The following is a 21,047-nucleotide window of genomic DNA, read 5'->3' as shown; positions in this document are numbered from 1 at the left end:
AACCTTACTTTCCACCCATCTAATCCACTTACCTTATTCCTACACACTTAGAGAATCCTGTCCAGCAAACACACTTGGGATGGAAGGCAGCTTAAAAAGTGAGTAGTTTCTATTATTGGTTAACACGGCTTTTCTCCATCTTTGCTGTTGGAGGTACATCAGCAAAGAACAGCAAAGAACATCTTTGCTGTTCTTCTCTAATCAGAGGTGGCAAGTTTCCAATCATAGTGAAGTAAGTATAATGAATATTATGTCTCTGCACCACCCCTGTTTTCTCCTGCAGAGGCCACCACTGTCGCCATGTCCCATGCTTGCTTCTGGAGGTACTCGGTATATGCACGGGCTTAGTGGAACCTGCATGCCTCTCCTTCAGTTTCACCCAGACGGAAGCACACTCCACATGTCATCCTACAATTCACTTTCTTTTTTAAAAAATTATTTTATTTATTCACTTTTAGAGAGAGAAGAGAGAGAGAGAGAGAGAGAGAGAGAGAAGGAGGGAGGAGCAGGAAGCATCAACTGCCATATGTGCCTTGACCAGGCAAGCCCAGGGTATTGAACCGGCGACCTCAGCGTTCCAGGTCGATGTTTTATCCACTGCGCCACCACAGGTCAGGCCTACAATTCACTTTTTTTACCCAACAATATTTTTCTGTTGTAGTTTTACATTAGCATATATAACCTTAGTCCATTCTTTTGAATACTACATAGAAGTACTCTATGCATATAACTAATCCTCTTTTGAAGGGCACTTGGATTAGTACTTTGTCTTCTACAAACAATGCTGTAATATACTTACATAATTCTCTTTGGCCCACGGTGACCATTAAGAAATAAACCTGTTGCTAGATAGTACTCATTCAAATGGGTGGATTTAATTATAATACGTAATTAAAGGAAAAACATAGTTATATTTCTTTTTCATAAAGATTGGCTTTCTCTTCTTTTTCCTCACCAATAATATAAATTCATATTTGTTGTGGTGTTCCACACAGGACGAAGCATCTTGATTTGTACATGAAGCTGTGGGTTATAAGTAATGTTTAATACTATTTAATTCTTCCCTGTCATGAGCATATTTGAAATTAGTCATGCAGTTTTGAGCCCAAGGCCTGTGTCTCTTAGTGGACGACAAGCTCCATGGAGCCAGGGAGGGAGCTGGTGCTGCTGAAAACTCCTAAGTATCTCTGAGCTTAAGAAAAATGACTGCCGTATTATTTTAATAGCAAATAGATACACATTCTTAATAGAGTTTAAATGGGAACTATGGAGGGGGAAGAAGAGGAAAGGAAAATCACCCATGAGAGTTGGGGTTGCTATTTCTGACCAAGCTAGGACTGGGAAATGCCAGGAGTCTCACAGGAAATCTTATCTCACTGGAAGGCGGTCTGTTCTCTTGGCCAAAGGCTGGGTATGCATTTCTGTGTGTATGGAACTCACAGACCCAGACAGAGGGCAGCCTACCTCTGGCTCAGGCTGCCATTTATTATCATTCACAAGGTGGTGTTAGATGCTCAGCTTTTAAAAGAACTGGCTTTTCAGCAGTATTTTTACCCTTGAGAGTATATATAGAGAGCTCTGTGTTGTATATTAATCAGAGCTTTCACGACTCGCTTTGAATGGTATTCGAAATGTGTCTGGGAGTGTGGTGAATGAACTATGCCCAAAGTGTGCTCTATTATTTATTACTCAGGAGCCTTTCTATCTGAGACATAGGCTGAAATGAAAGGAACCAAACACCTACCTTTAATAACTCAGCGTTCTTCCCCGTTTCTGCTCCCTCTGCACCCCTCACCCCTACGAGGGTCCTGGGATTTGATACCTCATAAGAGTCAGTTTGTATATAAAATTGTGTTAAAATTTATATTTTCACATTCCGCACTCTTTCTGGGGCTGTGCTGACCTCGGTGCACACATGCTGAGCAAACGTTTAGTAAACACGCGGGGAAGCTGTTTCTTCTAGAACCACTTCCTCCCTTTTCCCAGATGGCAGATCTTACTTATCCTACGAAGCCTGGTTCAAAGGCCATTTCCTGCTGTGCCCTCCCGGACTGTCCCAGACAGTGAGTCACCCCTTCTCCGCACTCCACCATCTTTTCTATGTACCTTGATTGCATGTATTTTCTCTCAATGTGGACAATATTGTCCCCAAGGGGTCGAAAATTTGTTCTTGGGAAAAAAAAGATTATTCTTTTAATCTAAAAAACATGTACATATACTACACATGGACAGTTATATAGTATATAAAATGTCACAGTGTGGCCCTGGCCGGTTGGCTCAGTGGTAGAGCGTTGGCTTGGTGTGTGGGAGTCCAGGGTTTGATTCCCGGCCAGGGCACACAGGAGAAGCGCCCATCTGCTTCTCCACCCCTCCCCCTCTCCTTTCTCTCTGTCTCTCTCTTCCCCTCCCGCAGCCGAGGCTCCATTGGAGCAAAGATGGCCCGGGCGCTGAGGATGGCTCCATGGCCTCTGCCTCAGGTGCTAGAATGGCTCTGGATGCAACAGAGTGATGCCCCAGAGGGGCAGAGCGTCGCCCCCTGGTGGGCGTGCCGGGTGGATCCCGGTCGGGTGCATGCGGGAGTCTGTCTGACTGCCTCCCCATTTTCAGCTTCGGAAAAATGCAAAAAAAAAAAAAAAAAGTCACAGTGTGAAGGGGAGATTAGGAAAAAGATCTTAAGTAATACTTGATTTTAGGGTGACGGTAATAAAACAAAAGTTGAGAAACATTGTTGTATCATAACACTTGCCCTCATATGACAACCCCAACGTTGTATTGTACTGTGTATTTTTCTTACAAGTTGAAAAACCATGGTTTTGAAACCTCAGCCTCTAGCATAGTACTTGACATATGTGGCCATTCATGATTTATTTACTGAAGGAATAAGTAGATTGAGATATTTGCTTCTAGGATGGCAGCTCTACACCAGAAACTCTTGCAAAAATCCCTTTTAATAGCAGTTTTTAGGATCTACCTCCAGAAACTTCACCTCGGTGGATCTAGAATAGCGCCCGGGATTACATATTTTCAAATGCAACTCAGGTGATTGGATTTGAGAACTATTGCTCCAGGCCAAGAATCACCACCTTCCTTTTCTTCTGAAAAGTGACTCTACTTATAAAAACAAAACCAAAATCCAACATAGGTGCTCCATTCATTTGTTTACATTTCCTGTGCCCATCAGACCACAGAACACTGGTTTCCATTTGGGGCCTCATTTTTCTAAGAGAAACACTTGCTGGCACCGGCCTTTCAGGAAAGTTCAATGATGTGTGCTTCTCTGCGTGGTGAGGATTTTCGATTGCAGGATGGTGTGAATGTGGCAGGCAGTGTAGGCGGTCTAGACACTGAGCTGGCTCTAGGCAGGTTTTTTTTTTGCTAGGCTCTGAGCATGTGGCCAGATATGAAAGGTTAGGTGATTTGGGGACTGAATGAATGTCTAGGGTTCTGGCAGGGGTCCCCAAACTTTTTACACAGGGGGCCAGTTCACTGTCCCTCAGACTGTTGGAGGGCCGCCATATACAGTGCTCCTCTCACTGACCACCAATGAAAGAGGTGCCCCTTCCGGAAGTGCGATGGGGGCCGGATAAATGGCCTCAGGGGGCCGCATGCAGCCCGCGGGCCGTAGTTTGGGGATGCCTGGGTTAATGGAAGCGTTGGAGAGTAATTTTTAGTGTCACAACCTGAACTCCTCCTTCAGTCCTGTCCTGGAAAAAATAGTTTCAATAATTTGAATGGCACAATCCCTTAAATGGCACAAGTCTTTGGATAAGACCCGCAGAAGAGGAGTAACACATGCATGGGAAAACAGTTCTTTCATAACTCCCCAGCAGATTAGAAATAGAGGCTCTCAACACTCTCAGGCCCAATGCCCTCTCTGTAGAAAGTATTTTGTAGTTCTACCTCCATTATTGTGAAGTGAAAACCATAGGTAACATAAGCTACCTATTTATGGAGTTTCTAAACATCAGCATAATGACCTAAATGTAATATAAAGAAGAAATAAAATAAAGGTAATTTCAGAATAAAACTAGGAGACATCGTGAAGTACAGTCAGCTCTGTTGTCAATCATACTTGTTTTTGAAAACGTGAATTTGGTTTAACGTGACTGATACATCAGGGAGCAAGTTGAGCGTTCGTACTTGCTCACGTGTGATTTCGTTCGTGAGTAGAGGTGTGCACAGAAAACTGCACCCAGGTGAGTTCAGCCTGCAGAATACACTGTGTGTGCAGGACTCAAAGAGCAACCAGACGCCTCTGTTGGAAGCCCCCCACCCCCCTCCCCCCCGTCTGCTGTTACAACTTTCCTCTCTGTTCAGACAACCCTCCTGCCTTCAAAGGATTCCACAGGCTGCCGCTTTCCTGTTGCCCACACGTATACACGCAGACCTCAGGTCTTCCTCGAGGTAACACATCCCTTTTACTGTAGTGCTGTGTATTTCTTAGCCATTTAACATGTGTACAACCGAATAACCACTTTTACTAGGTTCTTTTTTTTTTTTTTTTCTGAAGCTGGAAACGGGGAGAGACAGTCAGACAGACTCCCGCATGCGCCTGACCGGGATCCACCCGGCATGCCCACCAGAGGCGATGCTCTGCCCACCAGGGGGCGATGCTCTGCCCCTCCGGGGCGTCGCTCTGCCACACCAGAGCCACTCTAGCGCCTGGGGCAGAGGCCAAGGAGCCATCCCCAGCGCCCGGGCCATCTTTTGCTCCAATGGAGCCTTGGCTGCGGGAGGGGAAGAGAGAGACAGAGAGGAAGGAGAGGGGGAGGGGTGGAGAAGCAAATGGGTGCTTCTCCTATGTGGCCTGGCCGGGAATCGAACCCGGGTCCCCCGCACGCCAGGCCGACGCTCTACTGCTGAGCCAACCGGCCAGGGCCAGGTTCTTTTTTTTTAATGTGTCTCTATTGAAGTTTTTGAGAGTTGTGCCCCTCGTTCCACTGTCCCCCCAGGTCCAGTGGTTTCTCGCATGCGATTTTGTGTAGCGTGGTGACTTTTTAGGAATGCATATATTATGTTCTATCAGAACTGACTTTGCTCAGTCGCTTGCCTCTGGTATAATGAATTGGTTTGGATTTAAGAGAAATAAGACCATCTTCAGCTGAAAAGTGTTGACACTTTATACAGGACATTTTGAGATAAGGATGAATTATGAAATAAGTGTATTAGTAGCTATGCCTGGAATGGCCTTCCTGTAACAGCTCAGACGTAGACCAAGACAGTTGAGCTATGCCGGTGACTCAAACATCAGTAGTGGCATTGAGATAAATGATGTGATTTTCTAGAACGGTGAATAACTTCTCAAGTTCTGAACAAAACAAAGCACACCTCTCCCTTGATTTATACAGTTGTTTTCCTGGAAAATTCATTTACGTTAACCTCATGCAAAAAAAAAAAAAATCTATATTTATGTCTGAAATGGAATTCAATTCTGGCTAGTTATGTGTAGACATATCTTTCATCCATAGGAATGGCATGGGGGGAAATTCTTTTATCCACTATTAGACATGCAAGCCCCTGCCCATTAAACGATAGTGCCCCTCCCCATGATGTGACAACCCAGACTGCCCCCCCCCCCCCCAGATTTCCATCACACCCTCTGCCGAACCGTTGGGCTATTGCAGTGGACTTAGGATGAGCCATAATTAGGATCGATGTAAGTTCTTCAGTTAGGCTGAGAAAATAACTGCAGAAAACCGAATGGAGACAAATGATTTAGCACCAGAAAGGATAAGAAAAGTTCAGAGATGTCTGTTGGCAGTAAGTGAAATATGAATAAATAGTTTCACGTGACCTAATGTCCTTAGGCCGGTTGGAAGGAGTTCAATGACTAGATCAGTGCTGTTCAGTAGAAATACTACATGAGTACATGTGTCATTTCAAGTTTTCTAGGGGCCACATTCCGAAAGAAGGTAACAAGAAACAGATGAAATTAACTGAATAGATTTATTTTATTTAACCATGCATACCTCCAAATAATATTTTTTCAAGATGTAATCAATATAAAAAGCATATTAATGAGATACTTTATATGTTTTTATACTACATCTTTCTAATTCTGCAGTTTACATGCAGAGCACATCTCACATTTCAAGTGTTCAGGGGTTCTATATCACTCCCAGCCAAGTCTTACTCAGTTATCACCCTGCTTAAAAATTTATTTTTTATTTTTTATAAATAAATTTTTATTTTAATGGGGTGACATCAATAAATCAGGGTACATATATTCAAAGAAAACATGTCCCGGTTATCTTGTCATTCAGTTCTGTTGCATACCCATCACCCAAAGAGAGATTGTCCTCCGTCACCTTCTATCTAGTTTTCTTTGTACCCCTCCCCCTCCCCCTCCCCCTCTCTCTCCTTCCCTCCCCCCGCCCCCCGTAACCACCACACTCTTGTCCATGTCTCTTAGTCTCGTTTTTATGTCCCACCAATGTATGGAATCCTGCAGTTCTTGTTTTTTTCAGATTTACTTATTTCACTCCGTATAATGTTATCAAGATCCCACTATTTTGTTGTAAGTGATCCGATGTCATCATTTCTTATGGCTGAATAGTATACCATGGTGTATATGTGCCACATCTTCTTTATCTAGTCTTCTATTTTTTTTTTACAGTGATTAAAACCTTTAAGCAAACTCATGGCCAATACAGCAAGAATCCATAAAAGAGTAGTGTCCTTAACATGTTCACCAAGTCCAAGTTGGCCCCAACACCATGCCAAATCCCTGAAAAATGCAACCCAAACCCAGTTCAGTCTGTTAGGAGCTGTCACAAGGCACCCTGCTTAAAAATTAAAACTTCAATTCTGTATTTTCTAGGATGCTGTTGAGGATGCATTGAGAAGCCCCAACTCAAACTGTCTTAAACAGTGAGAATGTTTATTTTCTTACTTAAGTCAAGAGTGAGGGTGCGCTCTAGGATTGGTTGGTCTGGCAATGCATGCCGCAGTCCATGCAGATGTTCCTTCTGTTCTTCCATCCTGACTTTCTCAACTTGGGGTTCCCTTCCATGGTTGTGAGATAGCACCCAGGAGCAAGAGGGTGGCCCTGCTTCCTTGTTTATGTCCAAAAGGAAGGATGGAGATGCTTCTCCCCCAAACTCAAAATATCTGCTTTTTCCTTCAGTCTTATTGGGCCTAAATGCTATATTCCAATTGGCTTACTCAAATTGTCTGGATCAGACTATTGGATATTCTTGTGATGGGTGCAAGAATGCCATTGGGCATTTCCCCTTCATTTACTCACCTCAAGAGGTACCATTTCCTCCCTCCCTCCCTCCCCTCCTCCTTCCCTTTCTTCTTTCCTTTTCTTTCTTTCTTTCTTTCTTTCTTTCTTTCTTTCTTTCTTTCTTTCTTTCTTTCTTTCTTTCTTTCTTTCTTCTTATTAAGTGAGAGACAGGGAGGCAGAGACAGTCTCCCGTGTGAGCTTCAACTAGAGTTCACCCATCAAACCCCCTACCAGGTGATGCTCTGCCCAGTTGGGCCACAGCTGTTGCTTGGCAACCGAAATATTTTAGCACCTGAGGCTGAGGCCATGGAGTCATCCTCAGTGCCTAGGGCCAACTTGCTCAACCATTTGAGCCATGGCTGCAGGAGGAAAAGAGAGACATACCGATGGGACAGGTGGAGAAGCAGGTGGTTGCTTCTCCTGTGTGCCCTGACCAGGAAGTGAGTCTGGGACTTTCACATGCTGGGCTGACACTCTACCGCTGAGCCAACTTGCCAGAGCAAGAGGCACCATTTCTTATTGCCTCATACTTGATTTCTTCCCTCATTTACTATACTTTAGTGTCTCTGGAAGTGTTTGGGTTTGTGACCTCTTCATAAAACCCAGACTCCAGTAATTTTTGGCCGAGCCACACATGCAGCATTAAATTTAATTTTGATTTAAGGAAAATATAAAAAAGATGGAGTAGGTTTCAAGCAGACAGCTAAGGTGGCAAAGGGAAATGAATTAAATTACCTGAAGAATCTTGAAAGGAATGGTGCCGCAAACCCACTGAAAGTGGAGGGCTGTGGGCAGGGGCATAGCATCTCACAGAAGACACTCCCATCAGTTTAGCTGCCTCTAATCTGTTCTGGAACTGGAAGCCAGATAATTAAGCCTGCTAGAGTAACATGCACTATAAGAACAAACAGGCTGTGACTGAGAGGCTGAGGTGCTATTTAAGCATCAGTCCATGAACTTGGCTAGCCCTCGTCCACCTCTCTCATCTCATTCCTTTCTGCTATGTGTGAGGCTTGGAGCTGAGTTCTGGGTAGGCAATATGACTTTATCATTCTCTAGATATACTAACACATTTATGTATGATCACTAGTAAATCAAAATAATATTAATCTTCACTGGTGCTCCAAACTAACTCCAGAGCAGCTGAACAGCTACCATTATGCACACTTGTTACGGGCCATGTGTTGTTGTGCAGAGCATGTCACACAAATTAGCGTTTTACTTGATTCCCACTGCAGACGTCAAAGGGAGTATTCTTATTTCCATTCTGCAGACAAGTACATTGAGGGCTCGAGGGGCTGAGCGACACTCTTGAGGTCATGTGATAGAAAAGGGCAGAGTATAATTCAAACCCAAGCTGTGGGACTCCAGTGCCAACACTGACACCCCAATGAGTCTGGATTCTCTGATGTTTAATTCCATGAAACAATTGATGCCAGGCTATGAAACACATGCCAAGATTGAAACCCTGCAGAGTCTCATGGCTCTGTAGAACTGCCCATGTGTCACATGATCCTAATCACATACTTTGTAGCCATCATCTTCATGTATAATCCCAATACATACTCCGATGTGAGGTGTATCATCAGGCAGCAACAATTAGAGTCAAGCAAGTAGCTTTAGCAATTGAGAGCTGAACCATCTCTACAAGGTATAAATAAATAATAATGTGGAAAGAAAGAAGTTTGCTAGATGCAAGATGCCAGCTGTAATTTCAAGAAAATCTTGATTGCATTCTTTAGGAACTATTGCACAAAGCCCTGCTCCAGTACAGCTTTTCCTTGTAAGGTAGCATAAAAAAAGAGATTTTTATTTTTACTTGGGGTTTATTGTTTCTTCGTCAGCAGCTGTGCCGACATGGTGTTGATTATGCAGAGAATAATTATTTTGATTATTGACAGTTGGCATTCTTCTCATAATTTGGAATCCTTCATCTCAGAATTGTTTCCTCACCTCCTCTCCTGTCTGCGCATGAATAAAAATCTAAAAGCACTTGTCAGGATCCTTACCCAAGGCAGCTGTTAGGAGGAGCGTAGCTGAAGGTTCACTTGCAATTTGATGTTAGACTCTCCCTGCTTCGCGCTCCTGTCTCTGAGCACTGGTTCAGAGCAGAGGAGCTGGCGGGGTTCATCATGAGTGTCCGAAAGATCTCTCTGCAAGGAAGCCACACTCTCTTCTGTGGATTGCCTTCCTCCTGCATCTTAGTCTGCTGGCTGGGGGCCCTATCTCTACAGACCATGGCCATTCAAAACTGTACATTAACGGATTAGTGGTCAGGGTTGGCTACAGTGAATAGTCTGTACTACTTTCTGTATTTTTATTTCCCTTAGAGAAAACACTGCTTAAAAACAAAAACGAATCTAAAGATCTCTCTTTCACATAAATTTTACATAGTACGTACAATGGATTCCTTTGGTATTCCGTGCCACACCCCTTGCCTACTTCTGTTTCACCCTCAGATAAGACACACCTCAAATGGCACAATCCCATCTCAAGCTTTGTTTCCTGTGGGCCAGGGGTCAATGCCCTGGGGATAACCCTCCAGTAAGGGGGTCGGGAGCCAGTAGACGGTGACTCAGCCTCTCCTCCTTCAGCCGGGCAGTTCTGGGAGGCACTGTGTCCACTCCTCAGGGGTCCCAGTGGAACCCACCTCTGTTCTCTGTATGTCTGTAGTGGTGTCCCCAGTGCATGGCTCTTCTTGTCTCTCTGGGTTCCCGTCTCTGGATCATGCACCAAAGTCCTCGTTTCAGGCTCTGCCTTTAAGGAAACAGAAAATAAAATAGTAAAAAAAAAAGAAAAAAAAAAAGAAAAGAAAAAAAAGAAAAGAAAAGGTTTTTTTCATTGAGTGTTTCTTTTTTCTATTTTCCTAGATCTTATTCATTTCTATTGTTTTTGAGTATTAAAATCTATTCTTAAAAAATGTAGAAGTAATATAGGTGCATTAAAAAATACTTTCTACATAAATACACATGTATTTTTATTTTATGTGTGCATGTGTATATATATGTATATATTTTTATTTTAGACATATGTGTATATACATTTTTGTGTATATCTATATTTTTATGTGAAAGTCGTCTCTTTGTGCAGAAAGTACATGATGGGCAGGACTCAGTCCTGGGTCAGACACACCTGGGGTTGAGCCCTGGCTTTGCAGCATTCAGCTCTTGTGAACTTGCGCCAGTTGTTTACCCCTCCTGGGCTTTTGTTCCAGCCCCTGTGAAACAGAGTGAGCATTTTACGGGGTCGTTATGCATATTAATTGACATTGTGTATATAGTGCACTAGCGTGATTCTGAGCATTTAGCAAGCACTTAGCATATTTCTTTGATTATTATAAAAAAATGTCTCCACTAAACCGTACATACTCCCTCTTCTCCGTGGGGAGGGATAGGGAAGGGAAGGAAACTACTGTGGCCATTGGATATCTTTCCAGTTTTTCTATGTACCCACATTTTCTATAAAAGTGTGCATGTATATGTACTTTTGTAAACTTTCCTTTATGCATGTGAGATCATAGTATACATACTTTTGCAATTTGCTTTTTTTTTAAAAAAAATAATACCATAACACAGATATTCTCTTATGTCAGCATATATATATTTATTAAATTTAAGAAACTGACTGAATGACATTCCTCTTCATGAATGAACCCATTTGTGACTGTGAATGTTATGGATCAACTTAACTGGGCCCCAGGGTGCCTGGATATTTGGTTAAATATTATTTTGGATGTTTCTATGAGGTTGTTTTGGGGTGACTTTAATATTTAAATAGACTGAGTAAAGCAGACTGCTCTCCCTAATGTGGGTGGGCTTTGTCCAATCAGTTGAAGGCCTGAATAGAACAAAAGGTTGACCCTCCCATGAGTAAGGGGGAATTTCCTCCTGATCGACTGCCTTGAAGCTGTCATGTCTTTTTTTTCCTGCCTTCACTCTCAAACTGAAACAATGGCTCTTCCCAGCCCTCCAGCCTTCTGGCCTTCAGACTGCATTGTTGTGTTGGCTCTCCTGGTCTCTAGCTCGCTGTGATCTCGGGACTTGTTAGCCTCCATAACTGCATGAGCCAGTTTCGTACAATTGTTTTCCTCCCTCTCTATATTTATATATATAGCTATATATCTCTATATATTTATATTTATTTCTCTCTCTATATCTATATCTGCATCTGTATCTATATCTATAGATCTAGACCTATCACAGAGATAGAACTAGGTATATGATGGATTAATGGGGGAAACATTAATGTATTATGCATTAATAGGTGAAAGGGAAGAGTAGTGGTGTATTGGTCAGGCTTCTCCAGAAGAACAGAACCAAAATGCAGGCATCTCTATGACTGGAGCTGGTGAAATGTCTGTGGTCCTGTCTTAGAGACTCGTTGACTCTCTTAATTCACCAGAGACTTCCCCATTCCCACCACCACCTTTAAATAGATTAGCATAAGCCTTCTTGGCTTCAGTTTTCCTTCTTGATTTCCAGGTTCACAGCCTGCCATTTGAGGAGGTGGTCCCCAAGGATATCTTGGTGATACCTGATAACATCCCTCTTGGGAGAATAACAGTCCTGGCTCCAAGCTGACCCAGGGGAGCTGTTAGAATAGTGCTCTTTGAAAATGCCTATGCCTTCTCTGAAGATATTAGACAACTAAGAGCCAGACAAATTTACATAACCTCTCAGCAATATCCAAGTTCTTCAACATAGTGTTTCTGAAGGCTGTAGACAGACTACCCAAAGCCCAAACTCTTTATATGTGATTTTACTTCAGAATCTCTTTGTCCTGGATATGTCTCATGCCCGGCATTCACAAGCACTCTGAAGGTGGGAGCTATCTAGCTCCAAGGAAGGGGAGCTTAGGGAACCATATGAGTTTAGGATTTTCCATCAACTCTGTTACTTGGAAATGAAAGAAGATTCTTGGTGTTAGATGTTCTGAACTGAGGCTCTTCAGGATGGAGGGGACTCCTTCTCTGTTGAGTGGCCCTATTTTGATCTACAAAGCCCAGCATGAACTGCTCTGGTTGTCAGGGACCACTTATTAACAAGGCCTTCCTCTTGAATTTTGCAAGTATAAAGAAATGATAATACCCTGAAACAAATCAGATGTCAGGCATCTGTTCTATTCTATTCTCCTGCATTCCATTCTATGCCATTCTGTGCTATTATATTTAATTACTCGACATTCTAGTCTATGCTGTCTCATTCCATTTGAACTCTTGACTTTTTTTTCTATATTATTCTGGTCCATTCTATTTCATTCCATTCCATTCTATAGCCATCTATTGAATTCTTGCTTAATGCAGAGATTTTGCTAAATGTTACCAAAACAAAAAAAGGGTCATGTATATGTGTGTGTGCATGTGCCCGTATGTGGCATACACAATGCACATATGTGTTTTGAAGAGTAACTTTCAGGATATCATTATAATTAACAGAAATTCTGTATTTCTTATGCCTCTCTCTAAAAATACCCAGGTATTAGTCCCAGTAGTGAATTAAGGAGGATTCCAGGATTTAAACCCTTATATGTTTCTTTCCTAGTAATCTATTAGAGACCATACTTACAAATACAGCATAGTGCCAATCCTGTGGTAAGTAAAGATAAACTGAAGTTATATTTGAAAGTTGGAAGTCACTGAGCTACAGAACATGACACAAAGGGGTAGGACAATATCTGCTTTCAGATTTATTTTCAGCCATTCTTCTTCAGTGTGGCTGTGATACGTAGCTTGACATCTTTTTTGTTGTTTTATTTCTCTGAGAGTCAGTTATTCTGGGAATAAAATGTATTTCTGAGAGCCAGTTTAGTGTCATGGTGCAGGCCATGGCTTTAGAAAGAGCTGATTTAGAATGTCAGCTCTGCCATATCCAGCCATATGGACTTGGGCATGTTCCTTAAGCACTTGGAGCCAAAGCACTTTGATAACAGTAGTATCTCCTTCATGATGTTCTTGAAAGAATTCAATGAGATAACAACATGTCAAGTGCTTAGCATCATACTTTACAATATTAAGTGGACAATCAGTGTTCGTTTTTAGTTGGAAAGTAGAGACGATGTAATATTCATAGGGGTCGCGTGAGAATTAGCTGAGATGTTTGTCAAGCGTTTAAGTCCCTACCTGACACATGGTAAGCACTCAATAAATGTTCTGCTTGACATCATTGTTTTTATTGTGTGTTATTTGTAAAATGTGGATAATGTATTGAATTTAGTAAAGTGAATAATGTAAGGAACTTGCAAAGACTAGTTGAGATCATGTAAGTGAAGCTGATCCCCACGCCTGGCACAGAGGGAGAACCATGTAAATGTGAAACTCCTCAAAGTCAGGAATGGTGTTATTTACAGCATTTTATTCCTCACACCCTGGCCCAGTTCTTGGCACATAGATAGTATCCAGTGACTATTTTGTAAATAAGTGAATGAATAATTATATTATTAACTAGGTTCTATTCTACTCCAAATGTAAAAGGAGTCATGGAAAAAAATTCTGCTCTCCTTTGGAATCTGATGACCCCTGAAAAATGGGGAAAAAAATAAACCCGAGGAGACAGGATGTTCCCAAACTCTGAGATCATGGTCATAATCCCTTACATTAGAAAGGTCTTCATGGTTCACAAGGAACTTTTAAATCCATTATGTCATTCAACATAAAAAAAAAAAAGAAAGAAAAAGAAAACACACAGGCAAGAAATGTCCTTGGGGTCGGCCCGGACAAGGAGCTCAATCTCTTACAAATGATTTAAAACCTACTCTGCCTTGCTACAGATATTGCTTATAGAAAACTTCAGGCACAGCGATGCTCCCCAGCTTGATTTAGCTTAAAGGAACCTTTTGTGACCTTATAAACAAACTCAGCCCAGTGGGGACCCAAGTGGAATTTCAGAATTTTGAAGATGAGCTGAGAGAATTTGCTCAGAAATGGGACATATTAAAACGATCTCTACCAAAGGAGTGAAACAATAAAGAGTTTGACTCCAAAGAGAACAAAAAGGCCAGTGCCATTTATTGGTGAGCAGTGAGCTCCTGACTCATTATAACTGTTGACTGCCTAGCAATAATGTTTGGGAACATTGCAATCTCGAGAGCGGGCTTCTAATGATGCTCATCTGCCCATATGGATGGCCAGCCTTATATAAATGCTGATTGCTCATGGAAAAAGCTTCTTATCCTTAAAGCACACTATCAGAATGGGACTGAAAAAGGCTGATTAGAAGACATTTTTATGAATATGAATGTCAGCTTTTAAATGCCTGTCCTCTGATAAAATGCTGTGAGTTCATGCCTGTGTTGGATGAATGTGTTTTGACCTTACGGACCTTATGTCCTGAGTGAGGGGGTTTAGGCCAGTTGATTTACTAAGTGAGTTATTGAAAAACAGACAAGGGCTGTGTTTGATCAAGATCCCAGCTAGAAACATAGTTCAAACGGAGTTTCAGATGGTTCATCTGGAGGGACTTGCCTGACCAAGCTATGAGCAGGGTTGCTCCTAGATGATTCAAATGGAGGGGCTACAGGATCAAAATATAGGCAGATTTGCTGAAAGAAAGACGGGATAGTGAGTGAAGTCCTTAGAGAGTAGCCAGAATAGGAAGCTCTTTCAACCCCGAGGGTGTCCATAGCATTATGGGAGTCCAGTGTGGAGAAGCCATCTGGAAGGAGCTGTGACCATGGAGAGACACAGATGCTCTTGGAGATGTGGTGAAGCAGGGAAGAAGAAACACCCTCACCTCTCTGTCTTCTCGTAGGTATTTCCCACTGGTCAAACCGAACTGTGTGCTCATGGGCAAGGGAAGCAGGGAGATGCAGTCTGCCAGGCCTTCCAGGCACAGAACAGGGCAGGAAGGCATAGATCTGGGAGTGGACCATACCATCTTTGTTGCAGCTTCTGAACTCTGCCATTGTAGGGTAAGCAGACATAGAAAATGAGTCAGTGGGTGTGGCTGTGTGCCAATAAAACTTTATTTACAAAACAGACAATGGGCTAATACAGCCTTAGTTTGCTGACCCTTGGTCTCAGAAAATCATTTCATGTGTTTGTTGGGTCCAGCATAAACACAGTCATTCATTTTCTGAGTAGCAGCAGACGACAGCAGCAGTATCCTCAAATCTTTTTGGTAAACACCTGCCTCCATTTGGCTTCTGCCCTGGGTATCACATCAATGAAAGCAATTGCCCCAATACAGGCTTAGCACACACCAGGGTAAGCTTGGATGGAAGCCGTTGTTAGCACACTTGAAGTGAGGCCATAAATAATTGAATACATAAATGATTCAAGCCAATGCCAGTAGTGTGTGTGGACATGCCCTAGTGTGTGTGTAGTGTTATATGTCACAAGCAAAAGGGCAATGCATGAACTATGTGTGGATCAGATGGGCGAGGCCCAACAGCGTATAATCGATGTCCTAGTAAAGCCAGTGGATGTTGAGGTAGATGTAGGCACCAGGCACATTTTTAGGCTATTTTAGCTGAGACTGGAAATAAAACAATGACCACCCAAGTGAGAACAGACAGAAGCCCAAACTGGCATTCGGCAGAGGCTCAAAGGCAGGTAGGGGAGAGAGAAAATTTGATAGTGAAAAAGGGGAGGTTTCTGGTGTCCCCTGTTTGGAAGCTGTTGATACAGGGAAGCTGGAGGTGGACTCACTAGAAGCAGGACATCCTCTGTGGCTGGTTTTGGGAGCATGCATAGTTGGCATTCTCTAGTTGGTCATGAATTGGAGAAGGAGGCAACATTTAGGGGAACTGGGCGTTATTGACCAAGCCATGCCTGTTCGGGGTCGAGTGCTGCAGAGCTCGTGGTTTGGCTTCCTGGGCCGGCTGCTGCAGAGATCGTGGGCCAGAGGTCTGGTGTCGTACACGGTCTGGCCACTGGCCATTTGTATCTTCAGTCTCTCGAGTTATCTGTTGACTGTGCTGGCTCCACCACCTCCCGAAGACAGGAGGAGCAGGCAGCCGCCCTGCTCTGCGCCCGCTCACACTGGCCACCGTGTTCGTGAGCATTCCCTTCCCACTCGTGCAGGCACACCGGTAACTTAAGATGAATCTGAAGCTACCTGCTTCTCGTGACACTGACTTAACCAGGGTTACGAAGAGAAGCTATGGCTTGATTCTCTGAATTCCCTATAAAAGTCAGCCTTAAGTCAACCCTTCTCCATAAATTCCAAAATTTTCCCTTCATGACCTCATTCTTGGCATCATAATCTCCTCCTAATGGCTTCCCAGTCCTCCCCAAGAGGTGGACGGACCCAACCACATCATGTGTGGAAACTCCCCCTGCGATTCCTTACAGCATCGGTACGCAGCTCTCCTCATCGAGCCAGGAGGACCCAGCCTGAAGTGTACCCAGTGAAATCTCCAGTCAGGCCCAAACAGATGCGATCAGGGCCCTGTTGTGTCTCAGCTTTTTCACTCATGTGTGGTTAAAAGATTGCAAACCTTTCATGGGTCTATTTCTTTTCTTTCTTTCTTTTTTTTTTTTGCTTTAGTTCTTCCTTCCTACAAGGTCTATCTTTGTCTTGTCAACGTTTGGCCGAATTGTACAGTTTGTCATGAATCCGCTAAACTACTCATGCCTTTCTCTCCTAAAATAAAATATAAAACCCCATGAATTTCATTTCTGATCAGTGCTTTTCCCTCAACAGACATTACCCTCTCTGCTCTGAAGCAGACAAGCCCTGCAGGCAGTTCACTTGTGTGTGTGTGTGTGTGTGTGTGTGTGTGCAGCTGCTCACCTGAGTCAAGTGAGAAAATTCTTTCTTCATAGACTTGCAGATCCCTGGAGCAGGAAGAGATCTCGGAGGTCAGGGAGGCTAATATTCTCTGAGTGTGATGCGCAACCCACTGAGGTAGCCAACATGATCTTAGCGAAACATTCAAATAATTTTAGTAGTTGTATATTTAGTTTAATCCTCTTAGAAAAATGTGTATCACTGATGCATTAAACTTCATAAGTTCATAAATGCTGCGGTCTAGGATGAGCCTGAAGCAGGTGATGCCATAGAGACCTATTATATATGAATTGCAGGTGCTGACAGGTAATGCATAGATATGACAGAGATCATGAATGTACAACTTTCGGAAGCACCAACCTGCTCCATCCTCCTCGCTGTTACATGAGAGGAAACTGAGGCCACGAAAAAGGAAGGGGCTTGTCCCAGGCCGCTCAGCTCGATAGCAACAGGGCGAGGGTTAGATTACGACTGTCCAGATTCCCATATCAGCCTTTCATTCACTTTGCAAAGACTCCTTCTCGGCATCTTTGAGTTCAGCTTAAGAACAATAACTGTGCCGGTTGGCTCAGCGGTAGAGTGTCGGCCTGGCGTGTGGGGAACCGGGGTTCGATTCCCGGCCAGGGCACATAGGAGAAGCGCCCATTTGCTTCTCCACCCCCCCTCCTTCCTCTCTGTCTCTCTCTTCCCCTCCCACAGCCAAGGCTCCATTGGAGCAAAGATGGCCCGGGCGCTGGGGATGGCTCCTTGGCCTCTGCCCCAGGCGCTAGAGTGGCTCTGGTCGCGGCAGAGCAACGCCCTGGAGGGGCAGAGCATCACCCCCTGGTGGGCAGAGCATCGCCCCTGGTGGGCGTGCCAGGTGGATCCCGGTTGGGCGCATGCAGGAGTCTGTCTGACTGTCTCTCCCCGTTTCCAGCTTCAGAAAAATACAAAAAAAAAAAAAAGAACAATAACTGTGATAAACAAAGGTGCCTTGGGATGAATTTGCAAAAAACTTAAGAAGCTGGCCAAAAGCCTGTTCTAATCACATGGTGAATTACCTGAACGAGTCCAAGAGCCTCATTTTCCAAGACACAAACTGATCATGTTATTGGGGCTAGAACAGCTGAAACTTCACCGGATAACAAGGTAAATGAATGCATCGCAGCGTTCACTGAAGGGGAGGCCCGCAAGCTGCTGGCTGCTCTGCGTAATGGGAGATTCGGAATGCAGTTAATGGGTTAGTGTAGTTTTTATTGTAAAAGCAAACTAAATTAAACTGATAGTTTTAATTAAATTTGAATTGGCTGTGATTTTACTTAGTTTTAAAGGCCACTTGAGACACTAGCGTTGCACTTAAAATCTAGTGTTGTAATTAGTGACATCCACATTTATTATAATGGTTACTGCACTTTATTGAATTTATTCAGGAGTAAACAAAAGCTCAGCATCTAGAGAGCCTGAATTCCAGGCTAGGTTGGGTTAGGGAGCCTGTTTTCTTTCTTCTGGAACGTCAGGTGACGATCCCAATCTCGGAAAGGGTGGTTCCTGGCTTAGCCATCCAGCCACAAGCTTAGGATCTCGGCCCACCTCAAGTCAGAAGTGTCAGAACATGTAATTATGTTTTGCTGTACTCTTTAGTCTGGAAAACCCAAATTCAGTGCATGTCTGAGCATCCTTTATCCACCGGTACCTTTAGAACTCAGGGTCTACGAATCTAGATTTGGAGACTCCATCCAGCAGCCGTTACCTTGATCTGGAAATCGGAACAGCAGGATGGCGCTTCAGAAACTGTTGGCAAGGGAGGCCTCTGGCTTTCCAGGAGGGCAGCGCCTTGGGGCGCAGGGCTATCAGTTGTCCCAGACAAAACTGGACCCTGAAGTGGTTTCCATGACTTTGGTGTGCGCAGAATCATCGAGAGGCTTGTTACAGTGCAGTCCCCGGCACCTCATCTGGAGAAATTCTGTCTTAATAAGTGCATGAGGAAAACCTCATTTTGAGAAAGCCTGCTCTAAAGCATTAATTCAGTTACATGAAATCCTCAGAAAAGACCAGCTTACAAACAGGAATCGGAATATCTTCTCAGAGGATCAACATATTATATATATGTTTGGTTGGGAGGTTCGTGTGGCAACGGTCTCTTAAAAATTGTTTGGTAGGAGTGGAATGAAAGAAAAGATTACATTTTTACTTATAAATAAGTAAATGCTTATAAAAAATAATACAGAAACGTATAACATAAAAGATGAATGACCCTTAGTCAATGCAGTCCTCCTCCTCACAGGCAAATAGTTCACTGCCTGGTCCGGTCCTTCCAGATATCTGCCTCTTTATTCATGAACTTAGATAGAAGTAGATGCTTCCTTATTACATTTTCTCTACTTGTTTCTTTGTTCTGTGTTCTGAGGGATTCCCTCTGCTTTGTCTTTTTGTGTTCTTGGGTTATTTCCTTTATGTGACATGCTACTCTTATATTTTGGATATAAATACTTTCTTGACCATTTTGAAGATCATGCTTTGGTGGTGGTGTTTTTTTTTTTATACTGTCTTTATTTTTCTGTTACCATATTTATCATTTTTTATCTTGATCCTTTTCTGGCCGGGTGGTTCTCATTCCTTTGTGAGAATGAGGTAATAGGAAGGCAGAATGGGAACTCTGGGTCCAAAAGGGGGTGGGTGACTGGCTGGCATTTCTCTTTTGGTACAAGAAGTAGGAATCTGGACATTCTGCTTTGGAACCCCTAATGCCAAGACATGGAGTGCTGTCCACATCTTACTCACCTTAGCTGTCGTGGGTTTTCTCTGTTTATTCAGTTTTTTTAAGATGAAGAGTTCTCATGACTGCTATTGCTCCTCTTTTTCCTTCTGGTTGTTTTCATTGCAGGTAAACATTGCCTTTAGGATGTTCTGAATGCGCAGAAAGGGAAGTTGACTTCTCCATGGGTAGAACTTTAATTAATCCCACTTCCTTCCTTCCTATACTCATTTATGTCCCGATGTTTTTGAGTTTCAAACCTTATTGCAGTTCTCTCCTTTAAGAGAGTGGTCAAAGCTCAGAATTTTTCAACAGAGTGATGCATATGCTTACTAAACGGTCTAAAATAGAAACAAGCTGACTATTAACAAACAATAAATACTAGAAAACAGACCTGAGCATTTTAGTAGAAAGCAAGACCTGGGCCACTTCCATCTTATTCAGATTAATTTTAGGTTTGAATCTGTAGAAATTATGTCTGTAAAGAAGAGTGAACCTTGGTCAAAGATGAAACAAATCTGAATTGTTTGCATCTGATTGCTTCAATTTAAACTCATTGACTTGGAATCGATGGAACCGGAGACTGCTTGATAACAATCAATCACGCAATCAAACAAACAGTAAGGAAAAATCCCAAATTCAATGAACATGGGCGGGACAGGGAGCAAATAGGTGTGATTTCTTTCTGATCAATATAGATTCCATCACTCTTACTCCTGTTGTCCATGTAGACCTGTGGAACGTTGGCCACCAGTTTCAGAATGCAAAATTTTGTGCACAAAACCTCTAAAACAGGCCCTGGCCGGTTGGCTCAGTGGTAGAGCATCGGCCTGGCGTGCAGAAGTCCCGGGTTTGATTCCCAGCCAGGGCACACAGGAGAAGCGCCCATTTGCTTCTCCACCCCTCCCCCTCTCCTTCCTCTCTGTCTCTTCTTCCCCTCCCGCAGCCAAGGCTCCATTGGAGCAAAGATGGCCCGGGCGCTGGGGATGGCTCCTTGGCCTCTGCCCCAGGCGCTAGAGTGGCTCTTGTTGTGACAGAGCGATGCCCCGGAGGGGCAGAGCATCGCCCCCTGGTGGGCAGAGCGTGGCCCCTGGTGGGCGTGCCGGGTGGATCCCGGTCGGGCGCATGCGGGAGTCTGTCTGACTGTCTCTTCCCGTTTCCAGCTTCAGAAAAATACAAAACACACACACACACACACACACACACACACACACACACACACACACACACACACAAACCCCTCTAAAACAGCAAAAAGAAAAACATTTTAGACCCTGATAAGTCCTTATAGGCCAATTGAAACAAACTCTTAATTGTATATATAAAGAAATGTAGGAAGCTATCTTGGGAGGAAATG

At 43.4% G+C, this 21,047-nt stretch overlaps 1 long non-coding RNA gene across 1 annotated transcript in view; it reads left to right on the top strand.

Annotated features, from left to right (window-relative positions):
- Positions 1-492: 492 nt before the first annotated feature.
- Positions 493-21,047, top strand: part of LOC136381553 (uncharacterized) — a 120,755-nt gene continuing 100,200 nt past the window's right edge. The window contains exon 1 of the long non-coding RNA XR_010747073.1: positions 493-611. This is a non-coding gene — a long non-coding RNA (uncharacterized lncRNA). The remainder of the gene's footprint in view (positions 612-21,047) is intronic.

This window comes from Saccopteryx leptura, chromosome 9, assembly GCF_036850995.1.
Source record: "Saccopteryx leptura isolate mSacLep1 chromosome 9, mSacLep1_pri_phased_curated, whole genome shotgun sequence".
Classification (NCBI taxonomy): Eukaryota; Metazoa; Chordata; class Mammalia; order Chiroptera; family Emballonuridae; genus Saccopteryx; species Saccopteryx leptura.
The sequence above is the reverse complement of the archived record's forward strand: the minus strand, read 5'-3'. Positions and strand labels throughout refer to the sequence as shown.